The sequence below is a fragment of the Ambystoma mexicanum genome, chromosome 6q (genome assembly GCF_040938575.1).
Source record: "Ambystoma mexicanum isolate Mex_15411 chromosome 6q, UKY_AmexF1_1, whole genome shotgun sequence".
Lineage (NCBI taxonomy): Eukaryota > Metazoa > Chordata > Amphibia > Caudata > Ambystomatidae > Ambystoma > Ambystoma mexicanum.
In genome coordinates this window covers 1,387,175,327-1,387,202,492 of record NC_090937.1, presented here as the reverse complement: position 1 = coordinate 1,387,202,492, position 27,166 = coordinate 1,387,175,327, and positions in this window count along the sequence as shown.

Here is a 27,166-nt window from a genome sequence, read left to right as displayed (position 1 = left end):
CGTGTCTCTCTCCTGTTGCCCCCCGGTCTTGCCCCTTGTCTCCCTCCTGTTGCCCCCCACCCCCCGGTCATGCCCCGTGTCTCCCCCTGTTGCCCCCCGCTCATGCCCCGTGTCTCTCCTCTGTTACCCTGTTATCCCCCACCCCCCTCTCATGCCCCGTGTCTTCCTCGTGTTCCCCCCACCACCCGCTCATGCCCCGTGTCTCCCTGCTGTTGCCCGCCACCCCCGCTCATGCCCTGTGTCTCTCTTCTGTTACCACCCAACCCCCTCTCATGCCCCGTGTCTCCCTTGTTTCCCAACACCCCCGCTCATGCCCCGTGTCTCCCTGCTGTTGCCCCCCACTCCCCACTCATGCCCCGTGTCTCACTGCTGTTGCCCCCCACCCCCCGCTCATGCCCTGTGTCTCTCTCCTGTTACCCCCCACCCCCCTCTCCTGCCCTGTGTCTCTCTCCTGTTGCCCCCACCCCCAGTCATGCCCCGTGTCTCCCTGCTGATGCCCCCCACCCCCCCTCTCATACCCCGTGTCTCTCTCCTGTTACCCCCCACCCCCCTCTCATGACCCGTGTCTCTCTCCTGTTACCCCCCACCCCCCTCTCATGCCCCGTATCTCTCTCCTGTTGCCCCCCACCCCTGGTCATGCCCCGTGTCTCCCTTCTGTGCCCCCACACCCCAGTCATGCCCCATGTCTCCCTGCTGTTGCCCCCACCCCCCACTCATGCCCCGTGTCTCTCTCCTGTTACCCCCACCCCCTCTCATGCCCCGTGTCTCCCTCGTGTTCTGCCCACCCCCGCTCATTCTGTGTCTCCCTGCTGTTGCCCCCCACCCCCGTTCATGCCCCGTGTCTCTCTCATGTTGCCCACCGCTCATGCCCCGTGTCTCTCTCCTGTTACTCCCCACCCCCCTCTCTTCCCCTGTGTCTCTCTCCTGTTGCCCCCCACCCTCTGGTCATGCCCTGTGTCTCTCTCCTGTTGCCCCCACCCCCCGGTCATCCCCCGTGTCTCCCTGCTGTTGCCCCCCACCCCCCACTCATGCCCCGTGTCTCTCTCCTGTTACCCCCACCCCCCTCTCATGCCCCGTGTCTCCCTTGTGTTCCACCCACCCCTCGCTCATTCCGTGTCTCCCTGCTGTTGCCCCCCACCCCCTGCTCATGCACCGGGTCTCTCTCATATTGCTCCCCACCCCCGCTCATGCCCCGTGTCTCCCTGCTGTTGCCCCCCACCCCCCACTCATGCCCCGTGTCTCTCTCCTGTTACCCCCACCCCCCTCTCATGCCCCGTGTCTCCCTCGTGTTCCACCCACCCCCAGCTCATTCCCTGTGTCTCCCTGCTGTTGCCCCCCACCCCCTGCTCATGCCCTGTGTCTCTCTCATGTTGCCCCCCACCCCCCGCTCATGCCCCGTGTCTCTCTCCTGTTACCCCCACCCCCCTCTCTTCCCCCGTGTCTCTCTCCTGTTGCCCCCCACCCCCTGGTCATGCCCCGTGTCTCTCTCCTGTTGCCCCCACCCCCCGGTCATCCCCCGTGTCTCCCTGCTGTTGCCCCCCACCTCCCACTCATGCCCCCTGTCTCTCTCCTGTTACACCCACCCCCCTCTCATTCCCTGTGTCTCCCTTGTGTTCCACTCACCCCCCTCTCATTCCCTGTGTCTCCCTGCTGTTGTCCCCCACCCCCCGCTCATGCCCGTTTCTCTCTCCTGTTACCCCCCAACCCCTGGTCATGCCCCGTGTCTCCCTGCTGTTGCCTCCACCCCCCGCTCATGCCCCGTCTCTCTCTCCTGTTACCCCCCACCCCAGTTCATGCCCCGTGTCTCCCTGCTGTTGCCCCCCACTCCCCGCTCATGCCCAGTGTCTCTCTCCTGTTCCTCCCACCCCCGCTCATGCCTTGTGTCTCCCCTGTCCCCCCACCCCCCGCTCACGCCCCGTGTCTCCCTCTTGTGCCCCCACCCCTGCTCATGCCCCATCTCTCCCTGCTGTTGCCCCACCCCTGCTCATGCCCCGTGTCTCTCTCCTGTTACCCCTCACCCCCCTCTCATGCCCCGTGTCTCTCTCCTGTTACCTCCCACCCCCTCTCATGACCAGTGTCTCTCTCCTGTTACCCCCCACCCCCCTCTCATGCCCCGTGCCTCTCTCCTGTTGCCCCCCACCCTGCTCTCATGGCCCGTATCTCCCTCCTGTTGCCTCCTACCCCCCGCTCATGCCCCGTGTCTCTCTTCTGTTACCCCCCACCCCCCTCTCATGCCCCGTGTCTCCCTCGTGTTCCCCCACCCCCGCTCATGCCCATGTATCCCTGCTGTTGCCCCCCACCCCCTGCTCATGCCCCGTGTCTCTCTCTCCTGTTACTCCCGCCCCCGCTCATGCCCCTGTCTCTCTCCTGTTACCCCCCACCCCCTCTCATGCCCCATGTCTCCCTCGTGTTCCCCCACCCCCGCTCATGCCCATGTATCCCTACTGTTGCCCCCCACCCCCTGCTCATGCCCCGTGTCTCTCTCTCCTGTTACCCCCACCCCCGCTCATGCCCCTGTCTCTCTCCTGTTGCCCCCACCCCCCAGTCATGTCCCATGTCTCCTTTCTGTTTCCCCCCACCCCCCGGTCATGCCCCGTGTCTCCCTGCTGTTGCCCCCCACGCCCCGCTCATGCCCCGTGTCTCTCTCCTGTTACGCCCCACCCCTATCATGCCCCGTGTCTCCCTCGTGTTCCCACCAGCCCCCGCTCATGCCCCGTGTCTCCCTGCTGTTGCCACCCACCCCCTGCTCATGCCCCGTGTCTCTCTCGTGTTGTCCCCCACCCCCCGCTCATGCCCCGTGTCTCTCTCCTGTTACCCCCCATCCCCCCCGGTCATGCCCCGTGTCTCCCTCCTGTTGTCCCCCGGTCATGCCCCATGTCTCCCTCCTGTTGCCCCCCGCTCATGCCCTGTGTCTCTCTCCTGTTGCCCCCACCCCCAGTCATGCCCCGTGTCTCCCTGCTGATGCCCCCCACCCCCCCTCTCATACCCCGTGTCTCTCTCCTGTTACCCCCCACCCCCCTCTCATGACCCGTGTCTCTCTCCTGTTACCCCCCACCCCCCTCTCATGCCCCGTATCTCTCTCCTGTTGCCCCCCACCCCTGGTCATGCCCCGTGTCTCCCTTCTGTGCCCCCACCCCCCAGTCATGCCCCATGTCTCCCTGCTGTTGCCCCCACCCCCCACTCATGCCCCGTGTCTCTCTCCTGTTACCCCCACCCCCTCTCATGCCCCGTGTCTCCCTCGTGTTCTGCCCACCCCCGCTCATTCTGTGTCTCCCTGCTGTTGCCCCCCACCCCCGTTCATGCCCCGTGTCTCTCTCATGTTGCCCACCGCTCATGCCCCGTGTCTCTTTCCTGTTACTCCCCACCCCCCTCTCTTCCCCTGTGTCTCTCTCCTGTTGCCCCCCACCCTCTGGTCATGCCCTGTGTCTCTCTCCTGTTGCCCCCACCCCCCGGTCATCCCCCGTGTCTCCCTGCTGTTGCCCCCCACCCCCCACTCATGCCCCGTGTCTCTCTCCTGTTACCCCCACCCCCCTCTCATGCCCCGTGTCTCCCTTGTGTTCCACCCACCCCCCGCTCATTCCGTGTCTCCCTGCTGTTGCCCCCCACCCCCTGCTCATGCACCGGGTCTCTCTCATATTGCTCCCCACCCCCGCTCATGCCCCGTGTCTCCCTGCTGTTGCCCCCCACCCCCCACTCATGCCCCGTGTCTCTCTCCTGTTACCCCCACCCCCCTCTCATGCCCCGTGTTTCCCTCGTGTTCCACCCACCCCCCGCTCATTCCCTGTGTCTCCCTGCTGTTGCCCCCCACCCCCTGCTCATGCCCTGTGTCTCTCTCATGTTGCCCCCCACCCCCCGCTCATGCCCCGTGTCTCTCTCCTGTTACCCCCACCCCCCTCTCTTCCCCCGTGTCTCTCTCCTGTTGCCCCCCACCCCCTGGTCATGCCCCGTGTCTCTCTCCTGTTGCCCCCACCCCCCGGTCATCCCCCGTGTCTCCCTGCTGTTGCCCCCCACCTCCCACTCATGCCCCCTGTCTCTCTCCTGTTACACCCACCCCCCTCTCATTCCCTGTGTCTCCCTTGTGTTCCACTCACCCCCCTCTCATTCCCTGTGTCTCCCTGCTGTTGTCCCCCACCCCCCGCTCATGCCCCGGGTCTCTCTCATGTTGCCCCCCACCGCCCGCTCATGCCCTGTGTCTCTCTCCTGTTACCCCCCCACCCCCATCTCATGCCCCGTGTCTCTCTCCTGTTGCCCCCCACCCCCTGGTCATGCCCCGTGTCTCTCTCCTGTTGACCCCACCCCCGGTCATCCCCCGTGTCTCCCTTCTGTATATATATATATATATATATCTAAAATGTGTATTTGTAGCCAGTCTAAGCTCAACCTTGGCGACTTCAATATAGATGGTAAAAAGAAAATGAGTTATCTCTGCTTCATAGAAATTACGAGGTTGTCAGCATGAGTGTTCCCATAGAATTGTGTGGCTACTACACAAGCTAAATGCATCAATAATGGGTATGTGAGAAGAGTCACTCAAATGCGCCAACTCCTAAAAGTCATCAAATAAAAGATTTCCGTTGGGTGAGTCAAAGCTGGTGATTCAAATCAACTTTATTGACATAGGGTTGTCTTCACACTAATTCAATTTCAACTTGTTATATCCTTCACTCCGGTCAAAACAAATATAGCTTCAGCTGTTTTGTTCACAATCAAATTATTGTTATTTCCTCAATTATATAAAAAAAAGCTCTACACGTGTTTCCCCATTGCCAGGTTGCAATGGTTCATCAGGAGAAAACAAATAGTATTATTCCCAAAGTATGTCAATATTCTTAAATCAAAATCCTAAGTTAGAAGTAAATGATTCCCTTCTGTAGAATCTGGTTTAGATCTGGCTTAAATCCTAGGTCTTTTTTTTATAGCCTGGTTCAGGTTCATTTTTAATGAGTAGTGTTAAGTATGGCCTTGATACGCCTTTCCCTTTCCTCGGGTGCTTTTGCCGTATATATATATATATTCATGGTAGGCAATTTTTAAGTTTGCACTTGCACTTTATTGGGGATAAATGTGTTGTCTACTTTACAGCTGTCCATGGATGCACGTTTTTTTGTTCCAGTGGCATTGTTATTTTATCTATTTGTGAGATATATATATTTATTGACTTTCATTATTTTATCTATTTGATTGTCAAATTGTATTATGTTACTTAGTATATGCACCACACATTTAGGAACATATTTGTGCATCCATGGACGTAGAGCAGTGTGCATTTTATTATTGCTGTTGTCTGGACATTTTTCTCCTTTAAACTTTTTCCCTACCTTGCTGCTAAATATTATGCATTTTAACAACTGCTGCTATTGCACTAAGCACTTTAAATTTGCTGCTAAATCACTTAGCACTTTACATTGCTGCTAAAGCACTAAGCACTTTATATTGTCTCAAGACTGCATTATTAAGTTCGATTTGTATTACACCTTGCATATGTATGCGTAAACTTAGACCTACATGACTATATATCTTTGTTTATTCGAGAATAACGTTGGACACTTAGAATGGCTATATTTTGTCTAGTGAACACATCATATTGTGGGGCTGCTTGGACAGCGTTGAGGTAATGGCTGTTTCAGACGTTATAACGTGGACAGGCCTACAAGGCAGGGCTCGTCATTTTTGGCGGTTGCCCTAGAATGGCATTATTTTTTTACTTTATTTTATCTTGGGTACCAGCCTTTGTTGACAGACATACCATTGGAAAACACACGTTTATTTTGAACGATGTGTATTTATATATATTTATATATCCTTATTTTTATATATATTTTTCCTTTGACACTCGTTATGTACCTGAGGCTTTCTTTTTGCCATTTTCCTCCACAGTCCTCGCAGCCAGCACATCTGTGCAATTGTTGCTATATTCTTCATCATATAATATTTGGTTGATGTATTGACACTTATAATGTGTTTTTATTTTACTTAATACACTGCATGTTGCAGTGCCTTAAATGTTCTAAAATGGCTGCCATGTGTTCATCATTTTGTACCACCTCGTGAATGGGGACATTCTATGAACTTGTATCATAGAGGTTTTTAAAGCATATATAAGAAGTCCTTCTTCCATGAAACACCCTACCTACGTGAACAAGCGGTCAGTGTACCCGGAAACGCGTTGTTTTGTATCCAGGCTTTCCCTTTTTGATGCACCTTTTTGTTAATAAAGAAACATTTGTGCTGCCTGGATTTGCTGTCATGCCTTTTCCTTGCTGAGACTGGATTTCGTTTCTCAGCTGCTCTTGGGAGTGCAATCCATCGAATTTTGCCCTGTCTTAGGGCATTTTTTCCTTTTTTGAAAATATATATATATATACATATATATCTGTCATTATGCAAATTAAACACAAGTGGAATATGTCCTAGTGTGCCGTCTAGGCCAATATTCTATGATGCGAATAGAATATTTACGTGAAAGTATCTAAAAATATAAAGCAACTATCTATTACACACACAAAATATGTAGTGTCAAGATAAGACTCACATTATTTGACTTACCTTAGAACAATCGGGCAAACTTATTAGTAACTACATGACATTCAGGGGGTAATTCATAGAATTTAGCGCACAAGTGGCGCACGCGTGCACTAAAATCCATTTACGCGCACAGCGTATTCACCAAAACCAGCCGTGGCGCACAGTGGCGCAGCGACCCTGCAGCAGCGCCAGTTAGGCCCCCAAGAACGCCCCTCGCGCAGTGAAAAGCCATCAAAATCCCCAGTCCAGCGAGAAGGGCTGCGCTAACCCTGTACCAGCACGGCAAGCGGGGAACGTGTATTACTGGGGATCGGGGGAAGTTACACACGCGATTGGCCCTGAGCGAGTGGGGTACGTGTATTACTGGGGTTGCAGGAAGTTTCACACGCGAAAGGGCCCGTGCGAGTGGGGTACGTGTATTACTGGGGTTCGCGGGAAGTTTCACATGCGAAAGGACCTGTGCGAGTGGGGTACGTGTATTACTGGGGTTCGCGGGAAGTTTCACACGCGATTGGCCCTGTGGGAGAGAGGTATGTGTATTACTGGGGTTCACGGGAAGTTTCACACGCGATTGGCCCTGTGCGAGTGGGGTACGTGTATTACTGGGGTTCGCGGGAAGTTTCACACGCGATTGGCCCTGTGCGATCGGGGTACCTGTATTACTGGGGTTTGCGGGAAGTTTCACATGCGAAAGGGCCTGTGCGAGTGGGCTACGTGTATTACTGGGGTTCGCGGGAAGTTTCACACGCAATTGGCCCTGTGGGAGTGGGGTATGTGTATTACTGGGGTTCACGGGAAGTTTCACACGCGATTGGCCCTGTGCGAGTGGGGTACGTGTATTACTGGGGTTCGCGGGAAGTTTCACACGCGATTGGCCCTGTGCGAGTGGGGTACGTGTATTACTGGGGTTTGCGGGAAGTTTCACATGCGAAAGGGCCTGTGCGAGTGGGCTACGTGTATTACTGGTGTTCGCAGGAAGTTTCACACGCTATTGGCCCTGTGCGAGTGGGGTACGTGTATTACTGGGGTTCATGGGAAGTTTCACAAGTGAAAGGGCCTGTTCCAGTGGGGTACGTGTATTACTGGGGTTCGTGGGAAGTTTCACACATGAAAGGGCCTGTGCGAGTGGGGTACGTGTATTAATGGGGTTCGCGGGAAGTTTCACCTGCGATTGGCCCTGTGCGAGTGGGGTACATGTATTACTGGGGTTCGCAGGAAGTTTCACACGCGATTGGCCCTGTGCGAGTGGGGTAAGTGCATTACTGGGGTTTGCGGGAAGTTTCGCACGCGAAAGGGCCTGTGCGAGTGGGGTACGTGTATTACTGGGGTTCGCAGGAAGTTTCACACGCGATTGGCCCTGTGCGAGTGGGGTACATGTATTACTAGGGTTCGCGGGAAGTCTCACACGCGATATGAGCAGGGTACGTGTATTTCGGGGTGCGCAGGAAGTACTACACGTGAATTGGCAGTGTGGGTCCTCCCAGGTGTTCCCTCTACACCCTCCACGGCCCCTGCAGGCAGCCCGCACCACAGGGTACTACCCTGCACCCCTGGTCATGACCCGCAGGCAGCCCATCCACCATGGGCATGCCCCCCAGCCAAGCCACATGTCAGCTTGCACTACTGATCACCAACTCATGTCCCCCTGGACACCCACCCCCCAGCAGTGCAGGGCACCTGCCAGCAGGCCCCCACTCATGTCCCACACATGTCTCCCTGCACCCCCACCCCCCAGCAGTGCGGGGCACCTGCCAGCAGGCCCCCACTCATGTCCCACACATGTCCCCCTGCACCCCACCCCTCAGCAGTGAGGGGTACCTGCCAGCAGGCCCTCACTCATGTCCCCCTGCACCCCCACCCCCCAGGAGTGCGGGGCACCTGCCAGCAGGCCCCCACTCATGTCCCACTCATGTCCCCCTGCACCCCCACCCCCCAGCAGTGCGGGGCACCTGCCAGCAGGCCCCCACTCATGTCCCACTGCACCCCCACCCCCCAGCAGTGCAGGGCACCTGCCAGCAGGCCCCCACTCATGTCCCACACATGTCTCCATGCACCCCCACCCCCCCCAGCAGTGCGGGGCACCTGCCAGCAGGCCCCCACTCATGTCCCACACATGTCCCCCTGCACCCCCACCCCCAGCAGTGCGGGGCACCTGCCAGCAGGCCCCCACTCATGTCCCACTCATGTCCCCCTGCACCCCACCCCCCAGCAGTGCAGGGCAACTGCCAGCAGGCCCCCACTCATGTCCCACTCATGTCCCCCTGCATCCCCACCCCACAGCAGTGCGGGGCATCTGCCAGCAGGCCCCCAATCATGTTCCCCTGCACCCCCATCCCCCAGCAGTGCGGGGCACCAGCCAGCAGGCCCCCACTCATGTCCCACTCATGTCCCCCTGCACCCCCCAGCAGTGTGGGGTACCTGCCAGCAGGCCCCCACTCATGTCGCCCTGCACCCCCAACCCCCAGCAGTGCGGGGCACCTGCCAGCAGGCCCCCACTCATGTCCAACTCATGTCCCCCTGCCCCACGTCATGACGATCCTCAATCATGGCCCTTATGGCCAGCCTCCCCAGCCCAAAGACCCAACCAAGTATTGCATCCACCCACATAGAAAAGGCAATTACATGATACAACCCCAAAGTCAAGTATGTAAATGAACACATGTCCGTCACACACACACAATGGGTGCAAGTGAATGTGAAAACCCATATCATGACATACATGGAACCAATGAGATAATACCACATTTCAAAGTATGAAGAAAAACATGTATTAAACACAACATGAATGTAATTAAAAAAACACACAACAATGGGAATAATTAAAGAAATGCTGCATGTCCGTAAAAGAATAAAAAACAAGAAATCATAATCCAAAGAAATCCAAAAGAAATGGTGTCCAAAGTCACAGTCCAACAAAGCAAATCCAAGGGGAAAAAGGAAAGTGAAATCCATTGCTCCATGGTGAAAATAAAAAAAATGTGAAAGATCCAATGGTGAACTATGTACAAATGAACAATCCAGGGTCCATGAGCCCAACTGATGAAATGAAACCTACCAAAAATACTACCTAATAAAAAACTATATACAAAAACGTGGTGCATTGTCCAAGCGCAACCAAAATAAAAAAGAAAAGGAAAGGAAACCTAACACTATATAACTATATACAATGGCGGCGGGCAAGTCCTGTGGCTCACTCTGTGGTGTCCCGGGCCAGGGCATCATCGAACTCCATGTCGATGTCCCGGAGGCGGGACTCACAGGGAGGCACTCATGGCCTGTTCCAACTCCCTGCAAGTTGCCTCGAAGCACTCTGCCCGCCTCAATGCCCGACGCATGGAGAACTCCGCCCTGACCATGGTGAGCTGCACCTCTTCCACCCGCCGCTGCACCGCATCTATAGCATGGCCTATTCGCTTCCACATGGAAGACACTTCCAGTCCTGGGTCCTCCTGCCCTCTGGCCGATGCCTGCCCCTCCAATGTTGAAGGCCCCGAGCCATCATGGCTCCCACCTTGTTGCTGCTGCTGCTGTGCCTCTGCCTGTGCCCGGGCTCTTGCTGCCTGCACATCCTCCTCCGGCTGGGGTGCAGTTGTTAATGTGGCCACCCCTGCTGAACGTCCGACTCCCGACTGTGGCAGGGATGTGTCCTCCACCAGCCTGGCCGCAGGGTCAGAGGCAGCTCCACAGGGTACCCAGGTGATACATGGGTGGGAAGATGGCATGGAGGATGACTGGCTCATAGGGGGTTCAGTTGAGGAGGGGGTCGGAACAAGGTCAAGCAAACGGAGGAATCCGGCCCTGGTGAGCTGTCCCAGTAGGTCTACGCGGTCAATGAGGCATTCGAGATGACATGCAGTGTCCTCACGAAAACACTGCAGGTCACCTCACACTCAGGACAGACTCAACCCGGTCCCGGATAGCCACATCTGCAGGGAGAGGAAGGCCAGTTGTTGTAAGTGGATCCTCTCCCTGAAAACGGGTCTGAACGTAGGCATCCCTGCTGGTGCAGGATGATGCAGTCACAGGATCGGGGACAGGATTACACAAAGGCACCTCCGCGGTGGCCTGTGCTGCCTCCTGTCCCAGCCCCTGCACTGCACCACTAGCACTAGTAAAATCCCCACCTCCAGACCCTGTGTCTGTCCCTTGCACAGCCTCCTCCTCCACCAAACCCCCCACCAACCTGGATGACTCCGTGCCATCTTCCTCCGTCGGACCCTGTGGGGTCTCAGCTGCCCCTTCTGCTGCCGAGGAGTCCAACTTCGACCTCCGCCTCTTGGACCTACCCTCGGCAGCTGCGGCCTGGGACGCAGCACCAGACTCCTCACTCCCTGACGAGATGACAACCTGGGAGGGGAGCCGGGCCTTGCGTCTCCGGCTGGCGGTGCGATCCCTGCCTCTGTACTCCACAGCACCCTCTCCGCCCTCTTCATCAGTTGACGCTGCAGACAGGGAGAGATAGGACACAGGCATCAGGGCACTGTACAATGGACTGAAACACACATGACAGTTGCACATGAGTGGCAGTATCAAACTTCAGACATGGCATCACAATCCCCAACACACATGTCATTTCAACTCACACACATGAGCAATTCCACAGCCATATCACAACAGCCAGCACCATCCATACACATACAAAAGCATGAGCATCCAAAGGTGAGCCAGACATCACATGAAACACAGGGAGTGCAGTAGACATGCACACACGCCACCACACTTACATGCATGTCTACATCTCCTCCAACTGTTGCAGTGATGAGATCGCCATACATGTCAGATCTGCCATTCAGCCTTCTACATATCAGTGTCAAATGCATCCATGTTGCATCACAGTTGCACACTTGTCAAGTACACACATGCACATGTACACAGTGCAGATACATGCATTAGGAACCACCATCCATGCCCTAACCATGCCAATGTACATACACAGAAATTCAAACATGTGTGCTCCCACACCTGCATTTGTCCAGCATGCTTACCAACACATACACCATCAATGTGTCTCACACATGAGAGGACACACATGTGACAGCCTCACGCCCATGTTCATACACATCCCTACATGGCCTTACAAAAACACATGTGCAACCTGCACACTACTGGCACACCATGACACGCACAGCGTCCAATCACTCTGCATGTACACTTACCGCTCAACTCCAGAAGGGTCTGCCTCTCAAGGATCTGGATGTAGAGCGCTGGGCATATGCGTTCCAGGACTCTCATTTGGTGGTCCGACAGCTGGCCCCGGTGACTCTCGGCATCCGCTGCCTTTGCAAGGCAACGGGCCTTGTTGAGGGTCCTGGACCTGAAGTCTTCCCAGCGCTTCTTGACATGATGTAAGTCGCGGACTGCCACCCCCTCCGCGTTGATGGCAGTCACAATGTCCATCCAGATCCTGGTCCGTCCTTCATTGTCGGCGCGCAAACTTCCAAAGAGGCTATCATACTGCCCCAGGACTTGCTCCAGCAGGACACCAACTTCCCTGGCACTGAAGCTGGTGGCCCTCTGCCTCTCTGGCTGGGGGTTGCCAGTGCTGCCTGATGATGTTCTGCTGGACATGGCAACCCCAGAGGCAGGAGTAGGTGGGCAACTGGGTCCTGGGGCTGGGCTGTGGAGAGATGGAATCCCAGTCGAGAGTCTTCAGTTCCAGTAGGGGTGGTCACAGAAACTGCACCCCTGGCTGATGTGCAGGCAGCAAATGGCAGGGCACGTGGGCAGCAGGCAGTCAGGCAGCAGCAGATTGCAGGTGGGAGCGCGCTCAGGGCTCTGGGGGGCAGTAATTCGGCCTTGTGGGCAGGAGCGTGGTCTTCCGTGTGTTTTCGCGTGGCCAGCTTGATACGGATTGATTTGGCACGTGAAAAAATTGAATGTCAGCGTGTAATTGGAGGAAAGGCCTTTAGCGCGTAAGCGCGTCAGCATACATATGCATTTTAATTGGAACAAAGGCCCTTAGCGCGTAAGTGTGTACGGGCACCGGCATTTCCCTCGTGACGTGGGCATAGTGGTTCAGCGCACGTGAAAAAACTGCACGTCCGCGTGTGAATGCGTGTAATCCGAGGAAAGGGCCTACGCGCGTAAGTGACGTGATGCGCGCAGGCGTTTCCCTCAGCATGGGTTAAAGGTGAGCGTGGCCAGCAGTTCGCTGTACGTGCCTTTCGTGGAGACTGACGTGTGTTGCTGCTTCGTGTTGTTTCGCGCGCCATCACATCTTCAAAGCGATCGAGGAAGTATCTCTTCTTTTGGCGGGGGTATTGACTACGCGTGTTTTTCTGCATCGCGCTTGTCACGCGCTTGTCACGGTGAGTCGCGCACGCTATTTTTCCCACTGCGGGTGCCCCTGTGTATGGCACCCGTTTTCGAGGTCATAGTAGCCTGCGTGTCCCACGCATACGCGTTTTTCGTGTTACTGGGTGCCACCGCGTACTGCGGGAGGTTGATTCCACGCACGTAGGCTGCAGGGTTGCGCGCCCGGTTTTACTGTAATTTGGGGTGCCTGAGCGTAGCGTGACCCGTCACTACATCACCGGGTTCACATACAGCCTTGCAGGTGCAGGGGGGCTGTTAACATCTTGCATCCCACCCCCTTCACCCCAATTGCCCAGGTCAATTGTGGTGTACACGTCCCATTGGCACTACTCCATCTGTGCCGGCACTACTCCATCTGTGCAATGGTTGGGAGGCCACCAAAGGTGAGGGGCACCTCAGCCGGGTGTACTCCTCGTGGCGGGCGTGGTCAGGGACGTGGCCGGGGTGACCAGGGAGTAGGGGGACTCCAGGGTGTCCAGGTTAGCCGCAGAGGGGGAAGAGGCAGGGGTGCGCTACTTGAGCACGATGATGTGCCATGTGTCGGTGCAGTCATGCCACTACCCCCTGTGGTTCTGGGAGATGCAGCTTCTGCATCAGGCACTGGCGCCCGTGTGACCCAGCAGTCCGTTTCATCGACTGCCACGGGCCCAAGTGTAGTGGTAGCTGCAGGTGCAGCTGTGGACACCACCACCTAGGCTCAGGGTCTGCCAGCGCAGGCTGCGTTGGCAATTGAAGAGCCCTTGGAAGATTTCCAACAGGCCCGGAGGGAAACCGTAGGGGCACGCAGGGCTGCCCTGACCAAGACACGTGTCCCTGGGGCAGTAATGTCATCTGCTGCCCCGAACTGCCGGGTGTTGGCAAGTGCAGGGGCAGATGCACCCAACAACACCCCGGTTGTGAGTCTGCCAACCAGGACAGTCGCCGTCAATGATCCTGCCAGAGAGGATGTTGTTGCGCAGGGTCCATTAGTGGGCACCCACATGCCACTGACGCAAGTCAGGCCTTTGGTCATCCCTCCACCTGCCACTCCTTTGGCTCAATCCACCGGTCCCACTGGCCATGCTGATCAGGGCGGCATCAGCCAGCCAGGGTCTGCGCCACAATCCAAGAGGAGGAAGGTTGCACCTGCAGAACAAGCTGGGACCCCACACACAGCCACGACCTCCTGCACATCGAGGAAGAAGTCTTTCTGCAACCAGGAACTGGACTACCTCATGGACTACGTGCAGGACCACAGCCGTGACATGCTAGTGGGTGCCAATTGTCAGACTACGGCTGCCCACCGTGATACCCACTGGAAGCAAGTTGCGGAACATGTGAGTGCATTCGGCCATGAGGTGCGCACGGCGCAAGAGTGCAAAAAGCGTTGGAATGACCTTAAACGCAGCGCTAAGGCTAAGCGTGCCTCAAATTACAACTTGACTCTGGTGACTGGCGGTGGGCCTGTACCGGAGGAGGAAGACCTCACTCCGCATGAGTCACTCGTTGCGGAGTTCATACCATCAGAATTAGTCGAAGTAGTGGGAGAGATGCCGGACTTTGATGCACAGTCCAGTGAGTGTTGATGCGTGTTTGTGGAGGACGTGTGTGTTTTACTTGTGTGATGTGATGAGCATGACTGCCACTACATGTCACGTGTACATTGTTATGATGTGTGAGTAATGCAATGCTTCCCCGATGCATGTCTACTCTGCTGGATGGTGGAAATGTGGAGCAGACGGGGACTGTCCACATCACCACTTTTGCATCCTACTCACATGCTGGTTACCAGTTTGCCCCTCCGGTCCATGTTCCAGCTCACTGGCACTTCTGCATGTAGCGTGGGGTGAGCTTCCTCTCAGCCCAGGATCTATGCATAGCATGACTGACGTGCATGTGTACTCTGCCTGCAAGGGGGTACCCAATGTAGGCATGCTCCCTTGCCCCTCAACCCCCTGCTCTGCACCCCAATTCCACCTTAGCAGTGGTCTGCTACAATATTGCCATCGGGTACTTCCATGTTCATGCCTCCTGTGTACATGCTAAAATCCAGCGGCCAATCTGCCAGACATATCCATTGTGGTACATCCTTAGCACTTGATGCAGGGTGTCTCACTTGGACTGTGCAGAGGTCAGATGCCCCGCAGGGACATGAGTGCCCATTCATGCTCCATGTGCATTCCACGCATGCCCATATGTGTCCATGACTGGATGATGACTGTAATACAAGTCCAGGAAGACCTAAATTGCATGGCATTTCATCTGCCTTCCCATGTCAACTGTGGCTCAGTACTGCGTTGCACACATGTTTAGGGTCTGACAATCTGTGAGGGTCACAGGCCTCAGCCTGTTTAAAGGCCAATGACTCTGTCCAACTGGTGTAGGGTCTTCTACACACGTGGGTGGACTCCAGAGGTTTCATCATGTGTCCTGCTTACTGCCCCATCATCATTTGCAGTGTTGTCACTTGACTCACATGAAGCTGTTGATGCTAGTCAACACTGTCTGTCAATACACAGGTCTATGCTCAGCCTTTTGAGACCATGCTAGGCATCCCTGCTTTTGCACTTGGGTGGAGGGGTGCTTTGCTTGTAGATATGCTACCCATTGAATGCACATTGCACGTGATGCCTGAAGTTGACCTTGCACTGCCTTCACATTTTCTGACACACACCATGGAGTCCTTGTACATGTAGGTAGTGAGTAACATACATATTCGCTGCACTGCATAGACCCACTTCAGTGCAAACTGCCACCTTTCAACAGGTCTAATCACAGAAGCAAATTCAAGTTGACCCAGCATGCATGCCAGGTTCTATTTTGTGTGTCACATGTCTGCCTGATGTGTTTGTTGTCGGTGTGTGTGTGTGTTGTGTGCTTCTAACATGTGTAGTGAACTTTTTTCTCTCTATTTTTCAGATGATGACGCAATGGAGCCGGAGGATGGCGTTGCCATGCCAGGCACAGGGTTGTTATCACTACAACAACCCGCCACAAGTGGGGGTCGTGGGGTGGTAGGCCACGAAAACCCCCAAGTGCTACAGTCCATCTTGTCTCGGGCTGCCTATGAGTCCAGCCCTGAAGAACACTCTGACGACCATGTCGAGTTGGATGACCGTCAGGTCCATAAGTCAGGGGTGAGTGATTCTGATGTGGACACTCCTCTGTCCGCGACACCTGCACTGAGGGGCCAGACAGTCTTGGTACCTCCGCCCGTGGTGGATCGGGACGCAGGGTCACCCTCCACACCAGTCACTGATGTGCCTGGGACATCACGTCGACGGGGGCATGTAGTCATGCAGCCGCGGGCGGTGCCAACACAACGAGGACACACGGTCCTTGGGTCCCGCAGGGGTCAAGCCCAGCAACGTGGTTGCCACGCGCAACCACAGTATACTGAGTGGGAGCAAGACATGACTGCCCATTCTGAACGGCAGGGGGCAGCAATGGAGAACATCGCTGAGAGCATGGAGCATGTGGCCCAATCTATGCTCCCCCCTGCTAGGCAGGTGCTTCTCCAGCAGCAGGCGGCACGGTCCATGGCCCTCTCGCTCAGGCTGGGCATAGCAGCCTCAGACAGGGCATGCCAGGCTGAAATGTCGTCTCTGCGTCAAGCAATTGCTGCTCATGCAGAGGCACACATGAAGGCCCTGAGGGAGGAGTGTGCTTCACTCAGATCCACTCTGGGTGTCCTTCTGGTGTCGCAGAGGGAGTGGGCAGAGGAGAGGTTTGCACAGCTTGAGCGTACCATCTCGGCTGAGCTACATGCTTGCCGGGAGGTGCAGCAGTTGTCAAGCCAGGCCTTGTAGGAGGAACTCCATGTTACACGTGCTACCTTGCAAGAGGAAGCACGTGTATCACGGGAGGTTCTGCATGCAGACCTACATGTCATCACCACACAGAACCAGGCTCACCCGTCCGGTAGACCTGCTGCCGACGAGGGGCAAGCTGCGGCTAGGCGTGGTCATGCTCCTGTGCCACATCCTCCTTTCCAGGAAGAGCCAGACTCGGACGACAATCTATCTCCCACATAGGTCGGGCTGTACAGGCGTTGAGCCCATGGAGGTTTTTTTTTCCTCAGCATCATTGCATGTGGGTGTTGAGCAGCACCCTGTACCTCCCCACTCCTGGGTCCCCACCCCGGGTCGTATGTGGCCATTTCTGATTTTTCTTTTCGTTTAGTTAGTTAAGTTTCTGTTTGATAGTTAGTTTAAATAGGTAATGTAGGTTTTTCATAGTTAGTGTAATTAGTTAATATAGTTTAAAATTGCTAGTCTATTATGCTTTCATGTGACGGTGTGATGCTTTGTGGCTTTTGAAAGCATCCACTGTCTGTTCCAACTGGGCCTTTCAAGCTTGTCTTGTGTATGTGTTTGCTACTTGGGGTCACATATGCCACTCCTGCTTCCCTTATCCATGGGCTCGCAAGGATGGTTCGGTGTAACAGCCTATTACACAAGGGCAATGGACTGTCATATCTGTGGCATGTCTGCTGCTGTGGAACTTGTGTTAACACCCCTAGTGGGGATGATTGGGGTGTAATTGTCCACTGTTCTTCTTTTGCTAGATGGGGTGTTTAATGATTCATGTGTACATTCATTGCTATGCATTGTGTAGTATGTTTCTTATCTTTAATGAACATGTGCTTGTTGCAAATCATGCCGTAGATAGTGTGTTCCACACTGTTGCTGTGAAAGACGGACTGATGGTGTGATTTCTGATGTACGTCTCTGACATGCTCCAGTCATGTAATGCCTGAAGAGACACACACAGATGAATATTAAGCATGAATCATGTGTTTCATTCACTTTCTGCAGGGGGATGAGCCTCAAGACCACCTTTGCCAGCAGACATGGGCCATTGGACGTCTGGAATCACGACACGGTTGGGGCTGCCGACATGCGCATGTGTGCGAAGGCAGAGGCACAGGGATTGCGATCACACATCCGAAAATCGATGACGTGTTTCAAGGGACTCCAAGCAAGGTGAGCAGCACAGAGGGGTCACAACACAGCAAACCTTCCACCTGGCCAGTTGAACATGCATGCTTAGTAGCAGCACTGACGGTGAACTTGGACAAATATTGGTGTAGAAGCGCACAATACAGCACAGATGTGTTAATGGACTGATGGCTAGTTGATGTGAAAGTTGTCTGAGGCACCAGCAGGGGCAATGGCACATACCCTCCGGTCCACCATGGTCCATTGAGGCACTTGTATTAGCCATGTAGCATTCCGAGACATGGAATGAAGCAGCTCAGAGGGACAGACAGCAAGGGACAGACTCGGGTGCAGTGCATTTCATTTCCAAGCAGAAATTGATACATGTACTGTCTACTTTATTTTGGTCATGGTTGTACAGGACTTGTTCTGAAGTCAGACCTTGCTATATACGTCTGTCTGCTTACACAGGGAACATTGCATGTTGTGTGAATCGTGACACATTGGTGTTCCATTTGCCACTCACCCACCGGTGCCTGACTTACTCCATTGACTGTGTATGAACCATCAGAGGAGTAATGTTACGTATGGGTATGAAGCACCCACACAAGTCTGTCTGTTTGTAGTGTATTTTGTTACTTTGGGGCATATTTGGTAGTGTGTTTGTGTGTTTTGGGCACGCACAGATTATTAACTGTGGCTCTCTTTGCAACATTGAACTGCTCCTGTTACCGGACTGGAGAGTGCGCAGGCAGGAGGCCAGCACTCACCCCAGAGATAAGTTTCTCTTTGACTTCCATTTGAGTAATTTGCTGCTATGTGCATGTGAACAAGTTTTGTCAATTTGTGTATGTGTTAATGTGTGTACTACATTTTGGTGCATTCCCTACTTTCCCGTGTCAATCCTACTCCCCTCTCCTGCCCCTCATTCCCGTTATCCAGTATGCCAATGCCTGTGCCGACTTCATATCCCTGACCCTCCTTCCCCTCCATGGTCACAGAGGCCTGTGTGAGTTAGACCTTGCAGGCGCCCAGACCACGGTGGGGGTGGTTGTTTTGTGCCACTCCTGCGCCTGTACACGGGAGCTGTGACAGTAGACATCCGTTCGTGTTGCATCATTCTATGGTATGTGCCACACATGGTTCAGATCCTGTAGTGACATTGTTTTACTGTGCTACCTTGGTTGTTGACATCATTGTGGTCGTACTTGGCCTTTGTGGCGTACTGCTACTTGAAGTCATCTACTGGAGGCTGTTCTGGTTTGTTTTACTGCCTGCAGGGTATTTGCTTGACTTCTGTGTTGTCCTGCTTTGACTTCTCTTGGTTTTTGTGCTTTTGCAAATCTAGGTGGACTCTGAGGGTGCTGGCAACTTTTTACACACAAGGTGGGAGATGGTGACAAAGGGGAAGGGCGATCCTGTGGCCAGGTGGAATTCAAGGATGTACGATGAATGACCCAGATGCAGTTGTTCAGTGGGTCGTGGTGATTTGTGAGGGAGGGGGGGGGTGTTTTGTTGTTGATAGTTGCCTTGCCCTGCAGTGTGATGGGCATCCTGAAATTGTAATTGTGTTTTCCTATGTACATGATGTATTCTGCTGATCAATGCCTGTTCATGTGTTGTGTTTACCTTTCAGGTGTGAGGGGATAGTTGTGGTTTGACATGCTGGGGTATACACCTGGTGAATGTTGACATGTGATGTGTAGACGACACTGATGGTCACTTGATTTCACATGCATATGTTGAGTGTGGAATTCAAGGATGTACGATGAATGACCCAGATGCAGTTGTTCAGTGGGTCATGGTGATTTGTGAGGGAGCGGGGGGGGTGTTTTGTTGTTGATAGTTGCCTTGCCCTGCAGTGTGATGGGCATCCTGAAATTGTAATTGTGTTTTCCTATGTACATGATGTATTCTGCTGATCAATGCCTGTTCATGTGTTGTGTTTACCTTTCAGGTGTGAGGGGATAGTTGTGGTTTGACATGCTGGGGTATACACATGGTGAATGTTGACATGTGATGTGTAGACGACACTGATGGTCACTTGATTTCACATGCATATGTTGAGTGCATGTCCCTACTGATCCACACGCTCGCACTATGATGCACTACAAGTACAAACACCCTTCCATGTCCACGTGTACACTCTGTTGGCCTTCTGGTGTCCCTGCAGCACATGATCTCTGTCCATTTGTGGATCCTGTACATGCCTAATTTGGTTTTTTATGTAGTTTGTCGCTTTGATGTCATGCTCAGGGTGTGCATCACACACAATGGCTGTTCACTGTGCTGTGCGCTGAGCAGTGTGTTGCAGGAGGTGGACACGGCACACAGTAGCTGCAGTGTTGATTTTTCAATGCACATTGTGCATGTAGACAGGCATTCATTGTTATGTTTCAATTACAACTTTTGAAATGCATTTGGGTATGACTTATTTTGGGTGGGAGGTTGTTGGTCAGTCATTTCATCTGATTCCATGTCAGGCATCATTGTCTGATGCCAATTTACATTTTTCACATGGCAATGTGTACCTTATTGTTACTGTGTTGGCGTATGGCTATTGCTTGCCATGTCATGTTGTGGTTTTGGAGGGTTTGAGTGACATACCAGTGATAGTCATGGCCTGTTTGGCAGGTCTGTGTGTTTCACACCTTGCATGTGTGCCTTTTGGTCACACAGGATTGCTTGTGTTTAAGTAGCTAGGGATGCACACAATGTGGCAATTCCATGGCAACAATCCAGGGTGGTAAGGTTGTGACAGTTGACTGTCTCTTTGTCATCATCGATTGTCACCTGGTATGTGCCAGGCCTGTGTGGACTCCGCAGGGTGGGGAGTTTAGGTGAAAAATCTGTCCACAAGCTGGGTCCGTGCTTCCTCGCCACGTGCCCTATCCCCTCCCATGGCCAGCGCCTGTGCCTGTGGTTGGGGATGTGGGGGCACCACCATGTCCACCGGTACGCCCTGCCGTGTTGCAACATTGTGCAGGACACATGCTGCCACAATGATCCTGCACACTACTGGGGGTGCATAGAGTAGCTGCCAGCCAGAGCGGTCAAGGGAGCGGAAGCATGACTTGAGCACTCCGAATGTGCGCTCCACTATGGCCCTGGTTGCAATATGGGCCGTGTTGTATCTTACCTGGGGTGGTGTGGTGGGGTTCCGGATTGGCGTCATCATGTGGTTGCTCAGAGGGTAGGCATTGTCCCCTGTAGAGGTGATAATGGTTGTGATTATTGGGGTTTGTGTATTTGTGTGTGTGTGTGTGTGACATGCATGCATGTGCACGGGCATTTGTACTTACCTAGAAGCCATGTGTCGCCATGCTGGCCAGCTTCCAGGGCCCGGCTCAGGGCAGACATTCTGTATATGAAACTGTCATGGGTGGAGCCAGGGTAGTTTGCATAGACAGAGGTGATGATTCCCTTTGCATCGCATACCACCTGTACATTGATGGAATGCCAGTGCTTGCGGTTTCGGTAGATGTGCTCAGTGGATGTAGGGCCACATGGGTGAATCTATGGCACCGAGCACTTTGGGGAAGTGTGCCACCCTGTAAAAGTCCTGGAAATGGCCTGCCTTTCTGTGGGTGTTCTGGGCATGTATATGTGCCTGCGGACTGAGGGGCATGCAGTCATGATTGCCAAGTCCTGGTTTAGGCAGCGTGACTGCGTGGCCTGTGAGACCGCCCCACTATGGCAGTAGTCCGCTGAAAAGACCCAGTGACCAAAAAATGCAGGACATTGAGCACCTTCTCCAATGGGCTCAATGCTTGGGAGCAGAGGGTGGGGGATGTTAGGTCATCTTCCCACTCCCTGACCAGGTCTAGGATGATACGGGTGGAAACCTATACCTGTCATAGACCTGGTTGTCAGGCATCCCAAAAAGGCTTGTCCGTGGTGGTGAAAAAATGCGTGCCCTGCCCTCCTCCTGCGGTGTCCCATGATCAGTGCTGCGACAAATGGGGCATTCATCGTAGCTGTATATACGTGTTTGTTGTTTGCGCGCACTTTTATACTGTGTGCGGGGACGCTTCCGCCTGCCTTCGTGTGGCGGATGCGCTGACGCCTGTGTGCGTCTTTTGTCGTGTGGGGGTTTCCGTTTTGGAATCCATGAATACTGGTTGTTCGCGTGCATGTGGGCATTCCGTGTAGTTCCCTGCAGTACTTCCCCAGTTACGCCTTCTTTTTCACGCATTATTCCCCATTCCGCGTGTTATGCCCCCTGTTTCGCCTACTCTTGTTGTGTGAACCGCAATATGTGCGCTTTTGCTTTGCGCTTAGCGCACGCTGGTTGGAGACGTGTGCGCCAGCGTGCGCCATGCGCGGATTTGGCACACAACCAGTGGGAAAGTAGCGCAGCGCCTTCCTTGAATCGCACGCGTGCACATGTGCTTGCTTTCTCATGCTCGCGCCTCCTTGCGCCTGCTTGCGCTGGGATTTTCAGCTCCCGTTTGTTCCATGAATCGGCCCCTCAATGAACATAATGTTTTAGAAAATCATTGTTTAATGTAGACATTTCCAAGATGAAATCACATTCAATTGGATAGAAACTGGGTTTAGAAGTTTCTCCAGTTAGACTGCCCTCTTCATTAATGTGCCCAATGAGTAATAATAGGATGGCTTAGTGGGATATCAGTTTTAGAACATTGTCCAATCACATAGATTGATTAATTGAAATAGAAAATTGCACTGCTCTAAAGGGAGTGGTTTCTAATCTATGAAAATCGAAACCCATACATTGAAGGGGTCTCACTAACTCACTGATGGACTGACTGACAGACTGACTGGAAGAAGGAGATGGATAGAAAAACAACAACAGGAAGGGGAATACAATAGCCTGCTTTCCTCTGGACATCTTGGATCGCTAGCAAACCATTCTGAGAGGCTTACTAGTAGTACAAAACCAGGTCTTTCTCAGTGGAAAAAGGAATCAGACAGGACCAATGCAGAAGGAGAGTAACCAGGCTGTGGCGGAAAGAAGACCCACCTTGCTGACTGATGCCCACCTGTTACTAGTGAGGAAGAATTGATAGAGACCTTGAGAGGGTACCCAACTGTCTGTGAGATGGCGCACAATAAATTCCTGTGTAAATATAATGCCTAGGGGAATCGATTAAATCCCAGCCCCTCATATTTGTGAAAGTACTGAGGGGGTTATATATGTACAGGCGGTTGCCTTGGAACTCACCAGTAAAAAATTACAAAAGTTGTCAAAAATGTTGTGTACGCCAGGCAAGAAGTATCGCAGTTTTATTCAGGGACGCCGACGCAGTTCGGACAGCAATATTCAAACAGAATGCAGAACAGGACTGCATGAAAAGGCACTGTTAAAGAAATGCCCCTAAATCAGACGCTTTTATAATCATCTAAGCTAAATAACATCAGTCACTTTGCAGCATATAAGTCTCCCCACAAATAGCTGATTGGTAATGGCATAGCATACCCCTATAAAAGGGCATACATTACTTTCTATGATTGGGTCCCACAGACCTTACCACACCACCCCTGGTTCCCCCATGTGACGTTACAATCAAACTCCTGATTCCCACATCATAATGCAAATTCATTGGACTATTTGAGGTGACCAGCAGCACTTTATTCATCTCTCTGAGATGCTCTCATCTCTGTTCTCATGTGAAAGCCTTCTACCATGACACCATCAAAGCCTTGAACCAAGAATAAGTTACATTATAAATATGACACATTAAGAACTCTTCAAACCTCTTCCCAGGCAGAAATGTAATGAGGGCCAATTTGTCTGTGAGATGGCGCACAATAAATTCCTGTGTAAATATAATGCCTAGGGGAATCGATTAAATCCCAGCCCCTCATATTTGTGAAAGTACTGAGGGGGTTATATATGTACAGGCGGTTGCCTTGGAACTCACCAGTAAAAAATTACAAAAGTTGTCAAAAATGTTGTGTACGCCAGGCAAGAAGTATCGCAGTTTTATTCAGGGACGCCGACGCAGTTCGGACAGCAATATTCAAACAGAATGCAGAACAGGACTGCATGAAAAGGCACTGTTAAAGAAATGCCCCTAAATCAGACGCTTTTATAATCATCTAAGCTAAATAACATCAGTCACTTTGCAGCATATAAGTCTCCCCACAAATAGCTGATTGGTAATGGCATAGCATACCCCTATAAAAGGGCATATATTACTTTCTATGATTGGGTCCCACAGACCTTACCACACCACCCCTGGTTCCCCCATGTGACGTTACAATCAAACTCCTGATTCCCACATCATAATGCAAATTCATTGGACTATTTGAGGTGACCAGCAGCACTTTATTCATCTCTCTGAGATGCTCTCATCTCTGTTCTCATGTGAAAGCCTTCTACCATGACACCATCAAAGCCTTGAACCAAGAATAAGTTACATTATAAATATGACACATTAAGAACTCTTCAAACATCTTCCCAGGCAGAAATGTAATGAGGGCCAATTTGAAACTGCCATGGGTTTTCTGAAACTGTCAGTAGATCAGGCTTTGCAAATTAAATATGCTGAATTATAAAATGGTTGTGCATTCATTGCCTTTCAGTGGGGCCCATAAGCTCTGGTGTATGACCTCGAAAGTAGCAAATCTTGTTTGCTTCCTACCGTGTGCTTCTGGGATCGTGGGACTTGCAAAGTGCTACCAACTGCTGCCGCTTATAAGCAAATGAATGAAACAACCAAGCATTTCAGAAAAGGCAAGTTTCGAGGCATATTTGCCCTGCCTCAGACTAATGCTAAATTGCATATACTAACGCTAAATGTTATGTACTTACCTGTGATCCATCTTTATTAACAATGTTTCCTTAACTTGAGACACCAATAATTAGGGCACTCTCCAGCCTATTCCAATTTACTGTGTGGCTATCAAGGAAACCTGCCACCCCATTCATAGTGCTACTCCCGCAGCTGGTAACTTTGCACCTTTTTACCACACTGAACTTGCATTTTTACCACATATCCATTGACTGGACATCCTGGGACATTAATAAATATTGCAGAAGTGTAAGTGCTTCTGGAAACCTTGGATTTGATAAAATAGATCCAAATGGTATGTATAACCTTGCAAGCTGGAACCCAGAAAAGCGAGCTGCAGGTAAGTACAGGGTTTCATGCCTGTACCTCCACCAAAAGCCCCTTTTCCATTTAAAGAAAACTTTACCTCGAACCTGCCCCTAATTTTAATCAACTTAGCCCAACCCATGTCCTTAATTTTAATCAATGTATCCTTACCCCTGCCCTGAAATTGTGTTATGTAATCCCGACCCCTGCCCTTAATTATTATTATTTAATTCTGACCAAACTGTCCATAATTGTAAATATTTAATTCCGACCCCTCTACCCTTAATTGTAATTAATGACATTCGATCCCAATTCATTAATTTAATTATTTAATTCCAACCCCTCAGATCTTCATTTTAATTCATTAAATACAACCCAATACCACCCTTTGCCCTTAGTTTAATTAATTAATACTGACCCCCACTCTTAATTTGAATCAACTAACGCATATTGCATAACTTTATCAACGTTTACCTTTATATAAAAAAGATAACATAGGAAAAGGAGACGCAATCCTGCTTCCTGTTCCACCTTGAGACCCACTCCCATATGCACCAACCCTGATTGGTGCTGCTGGGGGTAACGTGACCCTACCAGCAACAGCAGGGGAAAAAGAAACAGGTGACAGGAAGGCATTTTCGCTTCCTGCCGCCTCGTCAGATGGTACAGAGTTTCAAGCCTGTACTTCTCCCAAAACCCTGACCCTTTAAAGTTAACTTTACCCTGAGCCTTCCCTTAATTTTAATCAACTTTTCCCAACCCTTGCCTTTAATTGTATTTAATTAAATTCAACCCCCCCCTGGGCTTAATGTTGATCAATGCATCCTAAACCCCTTAAATAAATTAGATAAATCTGGTCCCTCAGCCCTTTATTGTCATTATTTAATCCTGCCCCGTGCCCTTAATTTTAATAAATACATTCTGAGCCCTCTGCCCTTAATTTTAATTAATTACATTCAATCCCAATTCATTAATTTAATTATTTAATTCCAACCCCTCAGATCTTCATTTTAATTAATTAAATACAACCCAATACCACCCGTTGCCCTTAGTTTCATTAATTAATACCGCCCCCCACTCTTAATTTGAATCAACTAACGCATATTGCATAACATTATCAATGTTTACCTTTATATAAAAAAAGAGAACATAGGAAAAGGAGACACAATCCTGCTTCCTGTTCCACCTTGAGACCCTCTCCCATATGAATCCACCCCTGATTGGTGCTGCTGGGGGTAACGTGACCCTACCGGCAACAGCAGGGGAAAATAAAACAGGTGACAGGAAGCCATTTTCGTTTCCTGCCGCCTCGTCAGCGGGTACAGAGTTTCAAGCCTGTACTTCTCCCCAAACCCCTTTCCCTTTAAAGTTAACTTTACCCTGAGCCTTCCCTTAATTTTAATCAACTTATCCCAACCCCTTCCTTTAATTATATTTAATTAAATTCAACCCCCCTGGGCTTAATGTTGATCAATGCATCCTAACCCCCTTAAATAAATTAGATAAATCTGGCCCCCCAGCCCTTTATTGTCATTATGTAATCCTGCCCCCTGCCCTTAATTTTAATAAATACTTTCTGACACCTCTGCCCTTAATTTTAATTAATTAAATCTGACCCCATCCCTTAATTGAATTATTTAATTCTGACCCCACTGCCCTTAATATAATTAATACTGACCCCTAACATTAATTTGGATCAACTAAACCTTATCCAAACTTTTAGGTTTTTTTTACACTTAAGTAGGAAGAGAAGACACACTCTTGCTTCCTGTCTCACACTGAGACCATCCCCAAAACCTCCCCCCCACCACTGATTGGTGCTGCTGGAGGGTCATGCAACCCCATCAGCTATACCAAGTGAAACACAAAGAAAACCAGGTGAAAATAAGTAATTTTCACTTCCTGCCTCCTCACCAGCTGCAACCAAGCACCACACGCTGCAGGTAATTGCAGAGTTTCAGGCCTTTTCCTCCTCAAAAGCCATCTCCATTTTAAGTTAATTTTACCCCAACCCTGCCCTTAATTTTAATCAACTTATTCAAACCCCTGCCCTGAATGTAATTAATGAAATTACATTAATTAATGAAATCTGTCCACCATGCCCTAAATTGTAATTGATGTATCCCGGCCCCCTGCCCTTAATTTTATTTAATTAAATCCATCCCCTCTGGCCTCAATTGTAATTAATTCATCCCAGCCCCTGACCTTAATTTAATTATTTAATTCTGAAGCATATACCCTTTATTTTAAGTAATCATATCTGACTCCCATCCGTTTCTTTCATTATTTAATTCTCACCCTAAATTTAATTGATTAAAACTGACACCTACCCTTCATTTT